General features: G+C 44.7%; 2 non-coding genes across 2 annotated transcripts; one reads left to right on the forward strand and one right to left on the reverse strand.

Annotated features, from left to right (window-relative positions):
- The first annotated feature begins 4009 nt into the window (after positions 1-4009).
- trnas-uga (transfer RNA serine (anticodon UGA)) lies at positions 4010-4091 on the forward strand. The gene has a single exon. It is a non-coding gene; the product is annotated as a tRNA-Ser (tRNA).
- A 4085-nt stretch (positions 4092-8176) lies between these two features.
- On the reverse strand, positions 8177-8248 carry trnae-uuc (transfer RNA glutamic acid (anticodon UUC)). The gene has a single exon. It is a non-coding gene; the product is annotated as a tRNA-Glu (tRNA).
- Positions 8249-20659: the final 12411 nt, after the last annotated feature.

The raw sequence follows: 20659 nt of genomic DNA on the forward strand, positions 1-20659 counted from the left end.
AAGTCCCGGGTAGCGATTCAGAAATACCGGCGGATACATATGTAGACGTATGTTTCACTGAAGTTTTCGTTGACCAGTTCGGCTTGTTATCTCTGAGCTGAACCCTGGAAATTGTGGGAGCGGGGGAACACTCTCAGTCTGCCCTCCACCATTTGACCTGTTTGGCTTGAGTGACCCTACCAAGAGTCAAAGCATCAACTCCTAACTCCAGCCAGCTTCGCTCTCCAGGTTACTGAGCAAGGCAAGCCTTCACACCGCGACTAGGTTGTGTTCTGTTTGGAGTCTGTGGATGTGATCACTAATTATAAGTCAACCCTGAGACGAATACAAGGAATGTCCTGACAACATACCGAGCTGAAACCAATCACGTGAAAGTGACAGTCTCAGCCCATCCTGAGTTTGCATTGAAATGTGCAAACCCTTTCTGAGAGTGTCGTTCTCCGTGACGCCACTCGCTGCTCCATTCTGTAGACACTGAACCATTTCAGCAACGACCAAGGACTGATTACACACAGTCACTCACACCGGGTGGCCCGGAAGAAAAGCCATTGCGTTGACTGTACTGCTGATCAATGACTGGACGGGTGTCGCATCGAGGAGGCGGTCACTTTCCCTGCTACCCATGCTGCACTCGGAACTTGGAGGAACACATCGTTTACATTGACTCTGCAGGCAATCCCGTTTCTAATGACACCAGGCGTCTCAGCATCAGATGGATATGCTGGTTGGGTGGAGCCGAAGCAACAACCTTCTCATCAATTTTAGTAAGTCCAGGGAATTAATTGTACTCCAGGGAGAATGCGTCAGGTGAACAAACGCAAATCCTCACTGGAGGTTCAAAAGTGTGAAACTATGGAATTTGTTGCCACGGGCGGCAGTGGAGGCGGGTCATTGGGTGTATTAAGGCAGAGATTGATAGGTTTCTGAGTAGTCAGGGCATCAAAGGTTATGGTGAGAAGGCGGGGGAATGGGACTAAAGGGGAGATTGGATCAGCTCATGACGAAATGGCGGAGCAACCTCGATGGGCCGAATGGCCAACTTCTGCTCCTTTGCCGTATGGACTTATGGTCTTCTGGGTGAATAACTTCAGGTTCCTGGGCGTCGACATCTCAGCGGATCCATCCTGGTCCCAACATGCTGACGCGGTCACTGTGCAGACGTCATAATTGTTCATTAATGCGATTTAGAGTGCTGTCGAAGAATCAAATGCATTTCTGTGGGCGTACCTGGACAGCATTGTCAGTCGTTGCGTCACAGTCTGGTGTGGGGCGGGGCTCCAATGCGTAGGATGGAAAGAAGGGGCAGAGTGCTGTAGTGACGGGCACGCCTCGCCAATATCATGTTCTCAATACGGTGCCAAAAGAAGGCTGGGTGCATTATTCAGGACCATCACCAGACAAAACATGCCCTCTACATATTTCTACCCACGGGGGTGGGGAGTGGGGGAGTGTGGCGTGGGGTGGTGGATGTAGAGGAGTCTGAAAATAGAAAATCACATTTTTATTAAGAGCCCGCTTTTTCTGCTCTGCTTAGACATTTCTCAACACATGAACGCATGAACTCTCACTAACAATTCCCTTTTTTAAATTTCTATTTATTTTATTTATTGTAATTTATAGTGACGTACAGAAAATTTTAAAAAATCCTTAGTGAGAGATAACATAGGATCAGAAGATGGAAGTTATATGCAGGCCTCTAGCAGTCGACGTTGAGTACAAATGACAACGGGAGATGCACAAGGCATGTGAAAATGGCAATATTACGATGGTCATTGTAGGATCTCCACATTCAGGTAGTTTGGGAATGCCTACTGGATGGTTTTTTTAGAGTACATTGTGGTTGAGCCCATTAGGAAAAGACAGTTGCGGATTGTGTGTTGTGTTGTGCTTTGACCAGGTAGATTAGTATACAGGAATGCTTCAGAGTCAGTGATTGTAATGTGATCGATTTTATCCTGCAGTCTGAGAGCGAGAATCTAAAATTAGACGTATGAGTATTCCATGCAGTAAGTGGAACTGCAGTGGCACGAGTGAGGAGAATAGAAAGGTGCAAACGGTTAATATTATTCTCAAAGCCTGCATGTACAATACAACTCTGATATTTGTCTGCTCCGGACAACAACTGAATCCAGACAGGTCATGGGTGTTGATGTAAGGACAGACATCAACCCCCGGCACGAAAAAAGGAAATGAAACAAATCTCACAAACCCAAACTGTCTCCTCCCCCGAGCAATAAAATAATAATAGCGACAATAGCAGTCCCCCAAATCATCAGTGGCAGAAAGAAGTCAGGGACGATAACAATCCTCGACCCTGTCACTCGCAGAAAACAACAGCGACCCTAAGTCTAGGGCTGGCCAAGTCGATTGGAAAGGGGAACCAGCAGGGTTAACGGCAGATCCAGCAGGGCTGGTGTTCTAGGGGCAATTGGAAAGGCGCAGGATAGATGCATCACAAATAAGAATAAATATTCGATAGGGAGAATGAGGCAACAGTGGCTGATACTGGAAAGTAAAGGCAGCATAAAGGCAAAAGTGAGGGCTTATAGCATAGCAAGCATTAGTGAGAAGCTACAGGTTTGGGATGCTTTCAAGTTACAAAAGAAAGCAAACAAAATTTGATGAGAGGAAAAATTAAATGGCTAATATTAGAGAAAATATCATTTTTTCGGACATATGAAGAATAAAAGGGATGCGAGAGTGGATGTCAGAAAGCTGGAAAATGACGTGGAAGAAGCAGTAATGGGGGGAAAAGAAAAGACGGACGAACTGAATGAATATTCTGCTCTGTGGAAGACTCCAGCATAATGGCACCGATGAACGTGTGTCAGAGGGCATCAGTGAGAGTGGATGTTATGACTCTGGAGAAGGTGCCTGTGAAGCTGAAAGCTCTGAAGCTGTATGTCAACGGGACCAGTTGGACTACACCCCAGGGTTCTAAAAGGGGGAACTGAAGATTCTCGAGGCAATAATAGTAACCCTTCACGTATCATTACATTCTAGAATAGATCCTGATGGTTGGAAAATTGGGATTGTTACTCCACTCTGAAAGAAGGAAGGGAGGCTAAAGAAAAGAAAATATAAGAAAGGTAGCCTGACTTCAACGTGTTCAAAAAATCAAAAGATTCAAACACATTTAAGGTCAAAGATGAGTTGAGGAGAATGGGAGAAGATTGGTCAAATAGATCATCGTGTGGTACGATGATGCACATTGGAAGGAAAGTACGATGATGCACATTGGAAGGAAAGATACGGTGGCATTCAAAGGTTTGGGCACCCCGGTCAAAATTTCTGTTACTGTCAACATCTAAGCGAATAAAAGATGACCTGATTTCCAAAAGGCATAAAGTTAAAGATGACACATTTCGTTAATATTTTAAGGAAGATTACTTTTTTTATTTCCATCTTTTACAGTTTCAAAATAAGATAAAAGGAAAAGGGGCCGAAGCAAAGGTTTGGGCCACCTGCATGGTCAGTACTTAGTAACACCCCCTTTGGCAAGTATCACACCTTGTACAGGGTTTCTGTAGCCAGCTAAGAGTCTTTCAATTTTTGTTTGGAGGATATGCGTCCATTCTTCCTTGCAAAAGGATTCCCGCTATGTGAGATGCTTGGGCCATCTTGCATTCACTGCTCTTTTGAGGTCTGTCCACAGATTTCTGATGATGTTTAAGTCGGGGGATTGTGAGGGCCATGGCAAAATCTTCAGCTTGTACCTCTTGAAGTAGTCCTTTGTGGATTTTGAGGTGTGTTTAGGATCATTATCCTGTTGTAGAAGCCATCCTCCTTTCATCTTCAGCTTTTTTACAGACGGTGTGATCTTTGCTTCCAGAATTTGTTGGTATTTAATTGAATTTATTCTTTCCTCTACCAGCGAAATGTTCCCTTTGCTACCGGCTGCAGGACAAGTGCAAAGCATGATCGATTCATCATCTCCGTTACCGAAAATAAATTAAGTACAACCCTCACTTCAGGTGTAGTGCTACGGTAGGTGCTGAAAATTGATGGAGCTGCGATGGCCGAGTGGTTAAGGCGTTGGACTTGAAATCCAATGGGGATTCCCCGCGCAGGTTCGAACCCTGCTCGCAGCGCTCACACTACAAGCAGCAGCGTGTAGTGTGCCAATAAAATTTAACACCCTGGATGCTGTCTGAGCGCTGGCCCAAATGTGTTCAGTTGACAATCTGCAGTTGCCTTGCAAAATACCTGATCCACCCATCGGCTCGCCATCTCTGTTTCGTGGACAACCGGTCGTCCTTTATTTTAATCCCAACGAAGTACATGACCTCACACATTCCTGCATTCCTGTTTATTCAAAATAAACATTTTTGTCCAGTTTGTGCCCTCACTGAACGAACCAATTGCAGCCTAAATATTCTCATTGCAACCCGCTGTCCGGCAATTCACGTCATCAGCCTCACACAGTCAGGACAGCTCATTAATGAGGGACGATAATTGACCGTCATGACACTGCCGATGAAAATTCTTCCAATCTGCAAAGGAGCAACGTCGACACAGATAGCACCGGATATTGGGGTTGACCTTGGGTGTCTAAGGTTATGAGACAGAAACACACATTCAGCGGTTCAGGAACAGCTTCTTCCCCTCTGCAATCAGAATCACGAATTGACTTTGAAGCTTAGAACACTACCTCACTTTATTAATATACAGTATTTCTGTTTTTACATATTTTCATAATCTATTCAATATAGGTAATTGGTTTACTTGTGTATTTATTATTATGTTTTATTTCATTTGTTGTTATGATTATTATTTTCTCTCTCTGCTAGATTATGTATTGCATTGAACTGCTGCAGCTACGTTAACAAATTTCCCGTCACATGCCGATGATAATAAACCTGATTCTGATTCTCTGTTCAACGCGGTACTTTCCCGATTCGATTTTCATTAACGGCATGGATTCCGATGTACTGACTTCTGGTACCGTATCCAGCACAGATCTGGAGCCGGTAACACGTTCTTCAATAAATCCTATTCCCTCGGCTGGGGAGATTCGAGAATTTGTGGAGTTGACATCCCATATTTCTGTCAGTTCAATTCTCGCAGCATTTTTAGCTGAGAATATATACCAGATTAGGAGGTCCTGATTCAGTACTTCAACGTAAAACATTGAAAATTTCTTCCACCACACCCCCCCCCCCCCCCACCACACCCGCATATGCTGGTCGCCGTCTTGAGTTTCTACTGCGCGAAAATAACTGACAGTGATTCAATTCATCTGTATCTGGTGACGGGTCTAACCGAGGGGATCATGCATTATACGCAATTGGTGAGTACGTTAAAGTGAACTCAAATTTATATTTATGCGCACATCCATGTGTACACACAAGCGCAATGAAACATGCACTTGCTGATGGGTGGGGACAGGTGGAAACTAGCCAAATCGACCTGCCCATACAGCCTTTTTAGCTACGATATTTTCACCTTGCAACCGAGTGTCTAACAATAGATTATGAGTAGAAACAGGACGATTGATGCCGGTGTGTTCTACAACTGTACGGATGCAGATCTCCTCGCTTCGTTCACCAACGTACTTCCTTTAGTTAGACAGCGGGCGATTTATCGCACTGAGCAGAATCCTTGCGTCCAAATCAGACAACAACACACAAAATTTGTGTCTGTTGTTTGAATTTCCAGCATCTGCAGATTTCCTCGTGTTTGCTATCCAGATCAAAACTAACTTTGGAATTTTAAGAATTAATGGCACTAATTTAATGTTAATTGCCTTTATAATTGAAAAAACTGGGAGAATGGCATCAATAAGTATAACGTGCTCCTGCTCCCTCTGTTAAAGGGCAATGTGTAAACGCATGAACCATTTCTCCTCCTCAGTACAAACGGCGATAATACTTACGAGTCCTGCAGCGTTCGAGTTTAAATGAAGGGACGGAAAGATCCACTTCGTTTTGTCGGTGAGGTGAGTTACTCTGGTGGGCAAAAAAACACTGGGAGGAAAACAGTGGCCGAAAGTGAACATGAAATTGATAAATTGCCGTGTAACTCTCTCTCTCTCTAATTGCCTTTCAAATCTCCCTTGTTCTGTCTACGATGTGACTCTCCACCCTGCCTCACTTCCATGTTCCTCTCTCTCTAACACACCACACACACATTCTCTCTCTCTCTCTCTCTCTCTCTCTCTCTCTCTCTCTCTCTCTCTCTCTCTCTCTCTCTCTCTCTCTCTCTCTCTCTCTCTCTCTCTCTCTCTCTCTCTCTCTCTCTCTCTCTCTCTCTCTCTTCTCTCTCTCTCTCTCTCCACATCTCACTCCCTCACTCCCACACTTCCCTCACAGGTTGAAGCGAACGCTTAGCTATCAATATTCGTGTTCAGTGAAAGGACTGCGTGAATGCAGTGGGACGTTTATAGATTTCCCTTTACAAGACAGCTCGGGTGGAGTGTAGGGGAGTGGGTGTAAACTGGTGCTGAAATGTCGGGGCGAACAGGTAATATGACATGAAGGAGTAGCGAATTTTTAAACAAATCTGTTCCTGTACTTTGGTTCAGTGCTCCGTTATGACACGACCACCATGTGAAATTTCGGTTAGCTGAAAATACTTGAATTGTCAACTTGTAAAAATATTTACATATTCAATAAGATATGTTGTTCAGCCGCGGCTGGGAGAGGGGACATTGAGATTATGACTGATTCTGTGAAGTGGGCAGCACGGTCTCTGAACGCGAAAAGCTTTCGCCGGTTTCATATCACTCACTGTACAGACTCCCCATTGCTCTCTTGTCTACCGAGCGACCCCGCCTATTGCCATAGACAAATCGGTTCGCTGACCTTCCGTCAAATCAACCTCGCCAATTGTCACTGACGCGGTGTCATGGTCCGACATCAACCAATCTCGTCAAACTACGTGCAACTACCTAGCTCCCATTCGTGTATGCAGATGTCAATCCAACGTGTTATCCAATTGAGGAAAGGGTTTCACCCAAGAGCTGTTCCGTCCCACAGACTCTGACTGCTTCTGCCTCCCCAAAGTCCCGTTAATACTGAGCAAAACTCAGAACAATGTCCCATTATGTAACATTCATATCCATATGCTTCTGATCGAAGCTGGGACGCTGTCAGGGCGTCGAAATAAAGGCGGGCGACAGACGTTTATCTCCTCTCACCTGGGGAGACGGTAGAAGATTTGCTGGAGGACACCGACCGATTTTTGACTCGCAACTGCGGTATGGGGAGGGGGGAGGATTGAGAAAAAGTCTGGGCCAGCCTGATCTTATTGAATGGCAGGGCTGGCTGAAAAGGACTAGAGACTTGCCCTTCGTTCTGTTGTCTGTCTGTTTAAAGAAAAGGAATAAACAGGCCATTCTTGGGTCTGCATGCTACCCCGTGGATATAATAGTTGGCAATCTATGTTATCAGTTTGCCTGAGGAATCATTTCCAAGTCTGAAACTGGCACAAGATTTATATCTACCGTTTGTTCATGATGCAGAATTGTACAATTTATGTTCTGCGTACTGTCTGTCTTTTCGAGCCTGCAATGACGCTGCAAGTGTTTCATTGTACCTGTCCCTCACCGTCCCTGTGCACACGGCAATAAACCCGACTGGACCTGACAATACTCACTGAGATTTGAGCAGTGATGACCCCGGGCAGATGAGTCAAGGTGATGTAGGCAAACTGAGTGAGTAGGACCAGAGTCCAATATGGGAAATGTATGTTCACCCTCTTCTACAGAGAGACAGCATCTCTGAGTGGATTGAGGTGCAGTGAGGAGTGAAGAAGATCAAATCTACATTGTATCGATTGCGTTAGTGTCTGTAAGATCTCGCACAGTTATTTCCAGCTTTATTGAGACTGCACCTGCGATATCTTTTTTCAAAGTCATGTTTTCATTGTCTAACAAGTGTCACACAGAACAAATAACGAATCGCTGCAGAAACAGTGTATAGTGGGTCAGGCAGCATTTGTAGACGGAATGAGGTAGTACACACAGTAGAAAGTAAGAGAAGCTGGCTGAGAGGAAATGTCGAAGCAAACTTGACGGGCCAAACTGCCGAATTCTGCTTCTATATTTTGTGGTCATGCTGCTGAATCAGGCGGATGCAGGTTAAGCATAGAGAGGAATGTTGTTGTTGTGGCGGCATTTTAATACACACGATAATTTAAAAAAAAGCACATTAAATAACAGCAGGCAATATCTTATTTCCCTGACCGGGAATCGAACCCGGGCCGCGGCGGTGAAAGCGCCGAATCCTAACCACTAGACCACCAGGGAAACTGAAGATGCGCAGCATCACAGCAACATACACTATCAAATCTGAAAAATACAAAACAAAATCAATGGATAAATAATAATAATGAATGAATGAATGAATGTGATAAATATTGTAACGAATCTACTGCTCAGCACGTTGTTCATCCAGTACTTCTGGTTCAGGAACACTCTGGACTCTGAATGAATCAGTGGGAAACACTCGTTCTCCAGTGTCTTTATAAAGATGGTGACATTCGGATTCTCTTATGAGCCCTGGGTCATTTTTGTTTCTGTCTATTGCCTCGAAGCAATTCAGTAGTCGGCCCCCGATTCCCGTGACATTGTCGCCGATACATCTGGTTTCTTGTTCCTCACACTCCCCCTGGGTGGAGGTAGGAGAAAGAAAACCAGACTTCCAGAATGCCCGAAATATGGTCTGAGGATGGAATGGTAGGCTTTCCCGATCGTGCTCCAACAGTGGTCGAGTGTGCGGGAGCCCATGTTACTGAGGGTGACGTGCTGGTGACAAATAAACCGAGAATTCCTTAAATAAGCCTAATAGAAACCCCCGAAATGATTTGAAAGTCCTCAGGGTAGGCAGTTCCTTGTTTGCTGGTCGCAACACTCAGTACTTGGTATGCTTGCTTAACATCTGCTCTGGCGGTATGTGACGTGCCGTCCGGATCAATGAGGAGAACCTCTCGGTAAGCAGCACCGACAGAACTCAATCATTGGATGTTGTGATTGGGAGAACAAGGGTGCGGCAGGACCGCTATATACGGAGAGCATGAAGAGTTTGTCATGAAACAACACCGCCGTTCCACCCTCAACCACCCCCAGCACCACAATACCTTCTTATCTTCTCCGAACGGTGGACTGAGAAGCCTTCCGGTTGTTCCACCGAACTGAGCCATAACTGAGCCATGTCTTCATGAAACAGAGAGAACAGCTGCCCCTCATCTCACTCCGAAACTGCAACGTTGTGCTTATGTAATGCATCTTGTTTTCAAGTCATTGGTGTTTGGCTGAGAAGATGCCGGGTAAAGGACGCTTCATCGCCCGTCTTCCGAACCGACCTCTTTTCCGGCAATGGTAATGGCTGACCTTCGCTGATCGCTGAAAGGTGCCGCACCTGCATTCCCGAGAGTCAAGTCCACCTGGTCCTTCAGCAGCTCGTTAAACTGCCGATTAATTTAGACAGATCAACAGTACGTTTCTTAACGGGAAATTAGGGGCTTCAGATTGCAGCCACAGTGGGTCAGCAGAAATACATCTAGACATCCCCAGTCCCTCCCTCCCGTCTCTCTGGCCAGAGTCGACTCTTTTCCCGGGTAATACCTTTTCTCCTCATTGACTGTTCATGGAGTGCCATGGAGTGAAGATGGCTTGTGAACCTATGTGCTTTATAGTTGGAACAATAAAAGCTGCTTGTTGGCAAATGCAGATTCTCTGTACCTCACTGATCATTATTACCAGGGGTGATTCTTGTAACAGCTGCGTCCATCATTAAAGTTGCCCACCAACAGGTCCCGCCCTCTGCACAGTGTTACCATCGGGATGGAGATACAAAAGCCGGAAAGCTCACGCTCAGCGAATCAGGAGCAGCTACTTCCCCTCTGCCACCTGCAACTCAGGTTTTTTCCCCTATATTTATTTATTCTTTATTTCACTGTACTGCTACAGAAAAGTTAAAAAAGTTTCACTACATATCTCGATGATATTAAATCTGGTTCTGATTCTGATTCAGACGCAGCGGGGATGTGTTAGTTTGAACTTAAATTAGTTGAAAGGCAGTCAGAACCTCGTGAGACGATGGGCTGTACTGTGCTGTAATATTCTATGTTCTATCTAGTGTGCCATTTCTCACTATTTAAGCCCAATCGTTTAATTATTTAAAGCTACGACGCCTTTCTTTTCCAGATTACTCTCAATGCGTCTAATAACACTGCAGGAGAATTTAACAATGCGTCCGTTGTTGTTTGTCATCTATATCAATGATCTGGACAATAATGGCGTTAACTGGATCAGCAAATTTGCCGATGGCACCAACATTACGGGTGTAGTCGACAGTGATGAAGAGTACCGCAGCATGAAGCGGGATCTGGACCAGCTGGAAAAATGGGCTGAAAAATGTCAGATCGGATTTAACGCAGACAAGTGTTAGATGTTGCCCTTTGTGTGGACTAGCCAGGGTTGGTCTGACACAATGAGAAATAGGGCACTGAGGAGTACGATAGAACAAACGAATCTGGGAATGCAGGTCCACAATTCAATGAAAGTTGCGGCACAGTTAGACAGGGTCGTAAAAACAGCTTTTCGCACTTTGGCCTTCCTAGACCAAAGTACTGAGTACAGGAGTTGGGATGTTACGTTGCTGTGGTTTAAGGCTTTATTGGGGCCGAATTTAAAATATTGTGTGCGGTTGGGCTCAACTATCTGCAGAAATGTTGCAAATAAGATTGAAAGAATGAGAAACAAAAAAATCTACACGGCTATTGCCGGGATAGGATATTTTGAATTAAAAGGAAAGATTACATATGTCATCACGTTATTCCGTGCGCGTAGAAGACTGAGGGGAGATTTGATAGAGGTATACAACATTATGAAGCGTATAGAGAGTGTAAATGCAAGCGGGCTTTCTCTGCTGATGTTGGGCGAGACTACAACTGGAGATCATGGGCGAAGGGTGAAATGTGAAACGTTTAAGGGAAACATGAGGGGAGACTTCTTCACCCAGAGGGTCGACAGAGTGTACACAGTGCTGCCAAGACAAGTGGTAATTGTGATTCCGATGTCAACGTTTAAGAGATGATTGGAGAGGTACACGGATGAGAAGGATATGGATGGCCACTGTCCAGGTGAGGTCGATGGGAGTAGGGAGTTTAAATAATTCCTCACTGACTGGACGGGCTGAAGACCCTGTTTCTGTGCAGTGGTTTCTTCTGGCTATCTCACTGTATATCTGGGTTAGAGTTTTAATGTCTCACTGCACAGACCAGTCTAGAAAGTCGTTGATACTGTTCGATCCCTCTGTCCTTGCACACACTGAAGCATGGAGACTGAGTTAATGGATGGTTACAGCATGAGAAGATGGAAGCTTTGGAAGTTGTTTATTCTGTATTCTGCAATTGCCTGCGATGTCTTTGAAGGAAGACAAGTGTAAACCCAGATATTTGCTTTACCTTCGCTGCGTTTTTAGTTTGTGTAGTTTTGTGTGTTTCATTTATTATTAATTTCAGAGAGAAACACGGAATCCACACCGGCCATTTGGATTCAGGGTTAAATAGATCGAAAAATGAACGTATCCACACCCGTTTCGACAACGATTCAGACGTAAATTGACATTACGATGAATTGGTGGGTACTTGAATTTGGAATTGGGAATTGGCATTTTGGAAGACTTGTTCTTTTAATAAGCACCAGAAGCTGTTGCTGAGCACTTTGAAATGCTGGTTTTATGTAGTAGGGCTCCATTGGAAAAGATGCTTTGAAGTCATCGTAGCATTTGCCCTGTAATATGTAAATGACAGGTCAGTTTAGAAAACGCGCTGGTCCAGTCAATCGGTCAGCGATTTGCTTACGTCGTCAGCCCTAATTCCATAAATGATCCTGCTGCCGTGTGATCAGATTAAATCGGTTATTTCCCTCAGCCCTATTTCTCGGAGCACTGTAACTTCAGACTCGCAATACAGTTGTAAAGTGTACCGAAATTTCGACTCGCCTTGCGAAACACGGCTGCCCTTTGTTTTCCAGCCAGAATTCACTCTGTGTGCGACATCATCTGTCTTCTGTTAGAAAGCCAATTCTGAATCAACGCAACCAGGTTTCTCTCGATCCCATACCTCCTGACTTTCTGAATGAGTCTACTATGGGGAACTGGTCAAGCGCCTAACCATAATTAATGCCCCCACATCGACTGTTCTGATTCTTCTGTTTGTTTTATTTTCACTTATTCAAATAATTCAATCTGACTCATAAAGGAGAACATGCCACGTTGTCACTCCGTAGCCAGACTACGTTTCTCCAAACACTCATAAATTCATTCTTCAATAATCCTCTCCAGTAGTTTACCCACTACCGATGTATAACTCCCTGGTCTACAATTCCAAAAAGAAACTATCCCTATGATCTTTCGTCAACAGATGAATAACATTTTGCACCCTCCAAACACCTAGTTCTACTTCCGTGGCCAGCGAAGACACAAATATCCTGTCCAAAAGCGCAGATATGTCTGAGCTCGCCTTTCAAAATTACCTGGACCATATCCCTTCCGGTAAGGGGGAATCATCTATCATAATGATTTCCAAGTTTCCAGCGCATCCTCTTTCTCAGCGCCGGCACTTTCGAGCATATCTGCCTTTTGGCTCTGTGTTCACATTGATCAATGTATTCAGTGAGGAGCTTCAACGCCTCTTTGGTCTCCAGACACAAGTTTTCCTCTTTTACCTCTGATCTGCCCACAGTCTCCCCAGTCTCCTCCTGTTCCTCACAATGCAAACTCGTCAAGGCCTTCCCGACTCCCCTTTTGACTCTGAAATACATTTTCAGTCTACATTGTGACTCGCCAGAACCATACCTGATCCTTCCTTCTTAATCCTTAAGTATCTTTCTTGCTCTTGACGAGTTGTTCGAAAGTTCTTGTCACCCAGGGTAACTTTACGCCATCATTCTTCCCCTGCCTGACTGAGACAAGCCCTTACTGAACCCCATGTCAGTGCTCCCTCAACAATCTCCAGGTACCTGTCGCTCATTTCCCTGAGTGCATCATTTCCAAATGTACGTTCCCCATTTCCTGCCAGGTACCACCATACATCGCAGACCCACAATTAAACACATTCCACGCCCCCTTGTCCGATCCCTGTGCAGGGTGAATGTCGGGGAGTTCTGCCCTGTCGATCTGAAACGCGGACCCGCGGAGAGATCCGTCACCTGATCCGATTCTTTTTCTAATATCAGATCCGGTACGGACTGTTCGCTAGTCTGCTTTTCTTCATATAGTGACTTGAATCGTTCCTGGACTCATCTGAGAAATTATGCCATACCTAAACCTTTAAACCTGTGGAAGTGCCAAATAACATTGTGGGAGTTTCAGTTTTCCGTTCCAATAACATGTTTCATGTCCAATTTCCGCTCCCGATCGGTTCCTCATTGTTCCCTTTGCAGTTTTTTTTTTGTTACACTGCTGTTCCGCTGTACAGAATACTCCATATAGGGTGTTCGCGCCCTTCATGCTTCTGTGTTCGTCTCCCAGTCTATTAATAAACGAACGCTCCACGTTGTCCTCCCTTTCTGCAGCTTCGAAACTATCCCTGGTTTTCCATCGCACTCCCTTTAACCTCTGTTACCCGACCCTGTCCATTCTTCAACATCTAAAACCCGGAAAACCCTGAAGCCATCCCTGCCCTTGTAACAGTCGAGTGTCTGTGATTGTTTGGAACATACTTCAACCAAAGTGACAATCACACCAGCAGCATTGAGCGTTTGTATTGCTACCGACCTGAACTGTATAAAGTCAGCAATCTTCCGCCAATTCTGCATTTTCCGGTTGTACAGGCATACGATTGTTTGAACTCAAGACATACTTGACAATCCTTTTCAATGTAAAACTGCTTTATTTGACAACTCCGCGGTATTGTCATTAGAGACGGGCGTTATCTACACAGATGGCCATTTAATGTAAACACATATTTCATTCCATTCCTCAGCTCTTCTCTGAATTTCCTCTGTGTCAGTGTATAGATGCAAGTATTCGTGCACATGCTGATAAATTGTAACATAAACCGACATTGTTGTAGGATATATACCGGGGAACTCAAATATCTGTCCTGGTAAAAATAGTTTTGCAATTGCCATTTTAGAGAATGGGCTACAGAGGGCATACAAAATTAGCGGATATAGAAAACACCAGAATCATCGATTTTCTACGTTTTTCCACCTCGGCATCTTTCTGATTGTCGCCGCTGTGCCGAAGCCTTCTGCGAACTCTATTTGCAACAATGATATGTCTTACAGTAAACCCGTTAAACAACAGGATTAAGCCGATTGGCAGCAATGGTTTTAAAATGCTGTCCAGTAATTCGTATACTTTCCACGCGGGGGAAGTAGCGTATTCATCTGTGCGGATGCACCGCCACGGCGTGTTGTTAATGATGACGTAAGGTTCAAGGGCAAAGTAACCCGCGGCACATCTCCCGCAGCTCACTATAACCACGATCACAATAACCACCGTTGCTGTTCTCTCGGTGCAGTATCGCTCCCGCAGCTTTCGGCAACATATTGCGATGAAGCGATCGAAGGTAAAACTGACCGTGAACCAAACAGAACAGTCCGTCGCTGCCATCCCGAATACCATTGTCAGAGCGCATACAGGAGTGATGAGCAATGATCTGGAATAAATGTAGATATTATTGATCTGTTCCACTAAAGCAACAACGATAACCACCATCAGATTCGCTGTTGCCATTCCAACCAGGTAACAGGTGATGCATTTGGAGAGTCCGCATTTTCCCCGAGATAGGATCACAATCGCCGTTAAGTTAACTGCAATAAATTGGAAACAAAATAGAAATACGTCATCTCCCTGAATGTCCCCATTCTACCGATGCTATGCAGGGTATGGTCTGTTTGGAAGTGGAAAGGCGAAGTCCAGCGTGTGCGGTCTCGGTCGCTGCACTCCGGCTGGAGGGCAATGACGGATGTGAGTGTTAGTGGATTGGCGACCTTCCCACAGTTTAGAGCGAGGCATCCGAGTTCAATGACTCCCGGAACGCTGAACGGAAGATCGTAAACAACACCATTTCCATTATCAGGGGTGAAATAGTTGATGGGATTGTTTGCAGCTGTGAGAAAGTGGAATCAAAAGATACAAAACAAAATTTGTCATTTACTGACTTATGAAAGAACAGATCTATGTGTCGGAAATATACTGGATCGCCATTTAAATAAGCTGCCACGTTGTTATAAGGTCGACGTTTCTGCACGGATAGAGACTCGGACCTGGAAAAGCAGAGACCAGCATCACTTCAGAAAGCCTAGCGAGGTGAAATTATGAAACAATGTCAATATCGGCACGAAGATAATTAACAAAAGAAAAATAACATCAATCAAATTACGAAAATGAAAACAAAACAATGAGAAGCTTGAATCCTCCATCCCGGGAACACGTTTCAGCCGACGGTAACATCTGTGCTTAGTAACAGTGCGGATACCGCAGCAGAGTAACGACGACTGCATACAGAAAATGACCAGCTCCGCCATCTTACCGGGGACACCAACCGCTACAAGTGTGGGATAGAAAATGGCCGCGATGTAGTAAATCGCCGCATATCCCATATTCCGTCAGAATCAGCGTTCAGTTGTACAGATGGCTGGTGGTCGGTTAAGCGGACTTTTATTGAGGAGAGACCAATTCCACTGAGGCAATTAATGTGGCTATCACGTCAGGGACATTAGTGACAACCAACTGCACAAACACTTACGTTAAACTATTTTTACTCACTCTGTCACCGTGTCATGAATTTGACTCTTCAAGGAACATTGCAATCTACTTTAAAACAAAATATAATGTGAATTTGCCAGTATAAATTCCATGGCAACTGACCTCAGCTATTTAAACAGGACATGTTTGTATCAGTGTATATGGAGGCGTTCATAATGAAGTCGATTTATTTTGTAACATTTGACGGAGCGCATTCGCTTCTGAAATTGAGGGAAGGAGATTGTTCTGGCAGGGGGAATGGAGAACACTTCTTTGTTAAAGGTGAACATTCGTTCATTCTATTCTTTCGTTCGTTCCAATCATTCCGGGCAGTTTGAGTGATGGAAATCACAGTGACTTCTGACATGTGTTACAATACACTGCATTTATATTCCTCCAAACAATTTAAAAGATCCACAGCGATATTCCAGAGACCTGTGATGAAAAGGGGAGAATATCTTCGGGAAAGTAGCGAGGGCTGAGAACAGTTTGAAGAACAGTGTTTTCCAGAGCACACAGGGGCTGTTTGGCCGGAACCTGACCTCTGCCAGTAAATGACTTGACACCCCACACTCTTGTTGTATTATTTGCCATGAAGTTGTCTTTTTTCTCCTGATTTACTGTCAGGCATATTGCCTTTCGAGCGTCACTATGAGTGTGTGCAGAACAGCGGATGTGTTCAAGCTCACCTGTCAATCACACTTCCTTCTGCTCCTGCAGTGCACCACTCCGTTCCGATTTTGGTTCTCGTACCGATGAGCGGGCCTCGGCTTATTGGAGAAAGTCTCATCACTCTATTTCCATTGTGGAACTAGTACTAATGTGCGACTGCGGATTGACTCGAGAAAGTATCACCTCTGCTTTCAAATTTATCCTTCCAAAGTGAATCACTCCGTAATATTCTGGGTTGAACTCCATCGGCAACTTCTCAGCGCTGCTCTGCGTCCTATTATAATCTGTGACAACCTTCTATGCTATCCATAATTCCACCAACTTCCACATCGTTGAAAATACAATAAAACACCCTTCCACTTCCTTATTCACATCATTTTTAAAACACAAAATTCCGGGAGTCTCAGAACAGATCTCTGCAGGACAGGGAGAAAACGCTCCACCCACAAATATCCTCTGCCTACCTGGGGGTCAGTCCTGAATCCACAAGCCAACTTTCGCAGGATACCAAGCCTTCTGAAAGGTCCTACCATGGTTAACCGCAAATATAACCGTCACATCCTCACAAATTGAACCAGGATCGTGAGACATGATCTACCCCTCACAAAGCCACACTGATTCTCCAAAATCGGTTACTGCTTCTCCAAATTTACATAAATCCTGTTTCTAAGAATGTTCTCCAATAATTTGCCCGTCAATAAAATAGGACTCATCGCTTCCCGCAGTCACCCAGGGTTCCTCCCGAGCACACAAGAGGACTTATCTGTCCTAATTTTGTTTATTTTTTTCAAAGGTTCCAGTACATTCTCTCTCTTAACCTCGATATGTTGTCTCAGATCGGCCTGTTTAACGCTCTCCTCGCAAATGTCCCACTGACTGGTGAATACTGAACTAATGTCTTCTATCAGGACCTGCCCTTCTTCTCTCGACTTCAGGGGCCTGTTTCATCTTCTGTCCCCGACCGGTCCTACATTCACTCTGGTCATCTTTTTCTTTACATACGTCTATAATAGCTTGGGGTTTTCCTTAAAGCCACTGCAGACCTTCTGTAGATGTTTCTTGTTATCAAAATTCCATTCTTTAGTTCGTTCCCGGCTACTTTGTAAATCTACAGTCATGTCTGATCCTTGCTTTCTAATCCTGAGGTCAGCTTCCTAAAGCTTCTTTCTTCCTCTAGACCAGATACTTCACATTTCTTATCAACCATGGTTCCTTCATCCTACCGTCCATTCCCTGTCTGAACGGGGAAAACCTGTCCAGAACCCCATGTAAGTGCAGCTTAAAGTACCTTCACATTTCCGTTGTTTATTTCCCAGGATATATACTTTCCTGATTTATGCTTTGATGTTCCAGCTTAACATAATCGTAAATCCACTTACACTGTTAATAAATTTGGGAATTGACACAGGGCTGTGGGCAGAGAGTGGGACAATGGGATGGGTATGGGGAATGACACGAGGTTGTGGGGACACAGCAGGACATTGAGATTACTTGGTGACTGACACGGGTCTGTGTGTTTTACGAAAGGAGGGTGCTGAAACCCTTATAATTTGCCGCCCGACACCACCGATCGACAGACGGTGGAAGAGCCACTGTTCTACACACCGTCCTTACACATCTGGAGAAGAAGGATGCTCATGTGAGAATGCTATTATTGGACTACAGTTCAGCATTCAACACCATAATTCCCCCCAGGCTCGGCAGGAAGCTCAGAGATCTCGTCCTTGACCCTGCCTCTCAGATCGCCAGCAGGTTGTAAGAGTGTGCGCCTTCACCTTCACCCTTCTGACTTTCAACACAGGAGCCTCTCAGGGCCATGAACTGAGTACCCTCCCTTACTTCCTGTATACACGTGACTGCATCGCCACCCACAGCTCCAATCTGTTAATTACATTTGCCGACGATGCTATCTTGATTGGCCTAATCTCAAAAAATAACGAAGTGACCTACAGGGAAAATGTTATCTCTCAGACACACTTTCGTCAAGTAAGAAACCTCTCCCTCAATGTCGCAAAAACAAAGGAGCTGGTTGTTGATTACAGGAGGATTGCAGACGAGATAACCCCTATTGACATCAATGGATCTGGGGTTGAGAGGGTAAACAGCTTTAAATTCTTCAGCATCCACATCACCGAGGACCTCACGTGGTCTGTACATACCAGCCGTGAATTGAAAAAAGGCACGACAGCTCACCTAGAGATTGTTAGCAGTTTTGGGCCGCTGATTTTAGAAAGGATGGGCTAACACTTGATTGAGTTTAACAGATTTTATGAAAATGATTCCAGGATTGAATACCTTGTCATATGAAGAGGATTTGATGGGTGATACAGTTTAAACCTATCGAATATCCTCGATGGGCTGGATGTGGACGGGTTGTGTCCTATGGTAGAAGAGTCCAGTACCAGAGGGGACAATCTCTGAATAGGGAGTCCTCCATTTGCAACATTGATGAGTTTAGCCAGAGAGTGGTGAATCTGTGGAATTCATTGCCACAGACAGCGTGGAGCGCAAGATTTTGTGCTTATTTAAGACAGATTAATTAACACCCCTTCCCATTTCCCAGTTTCACCGATGAAGTACTTCCTTGTTATTCTTCCGCCCCTGCCCACTACACTTCTTACTCTGACCTATCATCTTTTTCAAAAACAAAACCAATAATTCAAGAGTATCGTGGACAGAAGTGAGTATAAATGTCATTACTAATGAGAAAATGTTCTTTGGAAGCTGGAACGCCTGGTTGTAGATAAGACTCCTGGACCAGATGATGTACACCCCAGGGTTCAGAAAGAGGTCGTTGAAGAGTTTGTGAAGGCATTAGAGTCATGGAACATTACAACGCAGGGAATGCCTTTCGGCCATTCTAGTCTGTGCCAAGCAATTAATCTGCCTAGTTCCAGCTTCATCTAACGGGACCATAGTCATCCATTCCCTCCCATCCATATACCCATTCAAACTTCTCTGAAATAATGAAAATCGACCCTGCCGCTTGCTCTGGCAGCACAGTCCATATTCTCACCGCCTCCGAGTGAAGACGTTCCCCCTCATGTTTCTCTTAAATAATAAGTAATGATCTTTCAAGAGTGTCTCGATTGTGAGATTTTCCTGGCGAACTAGGAAGTTGCAAATGTCACCCCACTCTTTAAGAAGGAAGGGAGGTGTTAGAAAGGAAATTATAGAACAGTTAGACAGTGGTTGGATTCCATTAAGGATGATTTTTCGGTGTAATTGGCGCATGCTAAAGTAGGCCACATTCAGCATGGTTTTCTTCAGGGTGTATATTGCCTGACAAATTTCTTGGAATTCTTTGACAAAATAACAAGCAGAATAGACAAAGGAGAGGCAGTGGATGTTTTTCCCCTGGATTTTCAGATGGGTTTTAACGACTTGCTGCACATGAGGCTGCCAAACAAAATCACAACTCATGGTATTACAGGAAAGATACTGGCACGGATCGAAGATTGGTTTACTGGCATGAGAGAAAGAGTTAGAACAATGCCAACCTATTCTGTTTGCTACCGGTAACCAATGGCGTTCCACTAGAGTCGGTAATGAGATTATTTATGTTCATGTTAAAATCAACGATTTAAAAGAAAGAGTTATTGGCTTGGTGACCGACTTTGTAGTTACTACGAAGGTAGGTGCCGGATCGGCAGCTTAGAGCAAAGTGGGTGTCTGCAGAAGCACTCAGACCGGTTTGAAGAACAGACAATGAAGTGGCAGATGAAATACAGTGTAGGGACTGCGGTCTGCGGTCAGGTACTCAGGTTCACTCAGCATAATGTTGCACGAACCTTATTAGTAAAACACTCCGACACGATACTGGTTTCGTTTTGTTACAGACAAAATGCCAGTTCGGTGGATAAGTGTGCTGATACTCCTCGCTATCTGTAAAAACTGTGATGAGATCCGGAGGTGCATTCACTATGGACTGTGCCTTTAAAAAAATAGAGCGGGTGTACACCGATTCAGAGAGAGAGAGAGAGAGAGAGAGAGAGCACGGAACAGCTCGTGAGTCGCCATGGTTACGGAAGGGCGGAGCTATATAATGTACAGTTGGTGTTCAGCATGTTTGGGATATATACAAGGTCAGCCGGCTTTTCACACAGACACACAGAGACACGGAGGACACGGACAGAAATACAGAAGAAATAGACACTGGATGAACGTTCAGTGCCCAGGAAAGGCTGGATTTTGCTCGCAGTGTGGAAAAGGGGTGACAGGTGGAATGTTATCGGTGTGTTTAACCTTTGACTGGGTTGATAGCTTTACCGCGTGAAGACGAT

The sequence above is a fragment of the Hemitrygon akajei genome, unplaced genomic scaffold (assembly GCF_048418815.1).
Source record: "Hemitrygon akajei unplaced genomic scaffold, sHemAka1.3 Scf000045, whole genome shotgun sequence".
Taxonomy (NCBI): domain Eukaryota; kingdom Metazoa; phylum Chordata; class Chondrichthyes; order Myliobatiformes; family Dasyatidae; genus Hemitrygon; species Hemitrygon akajei.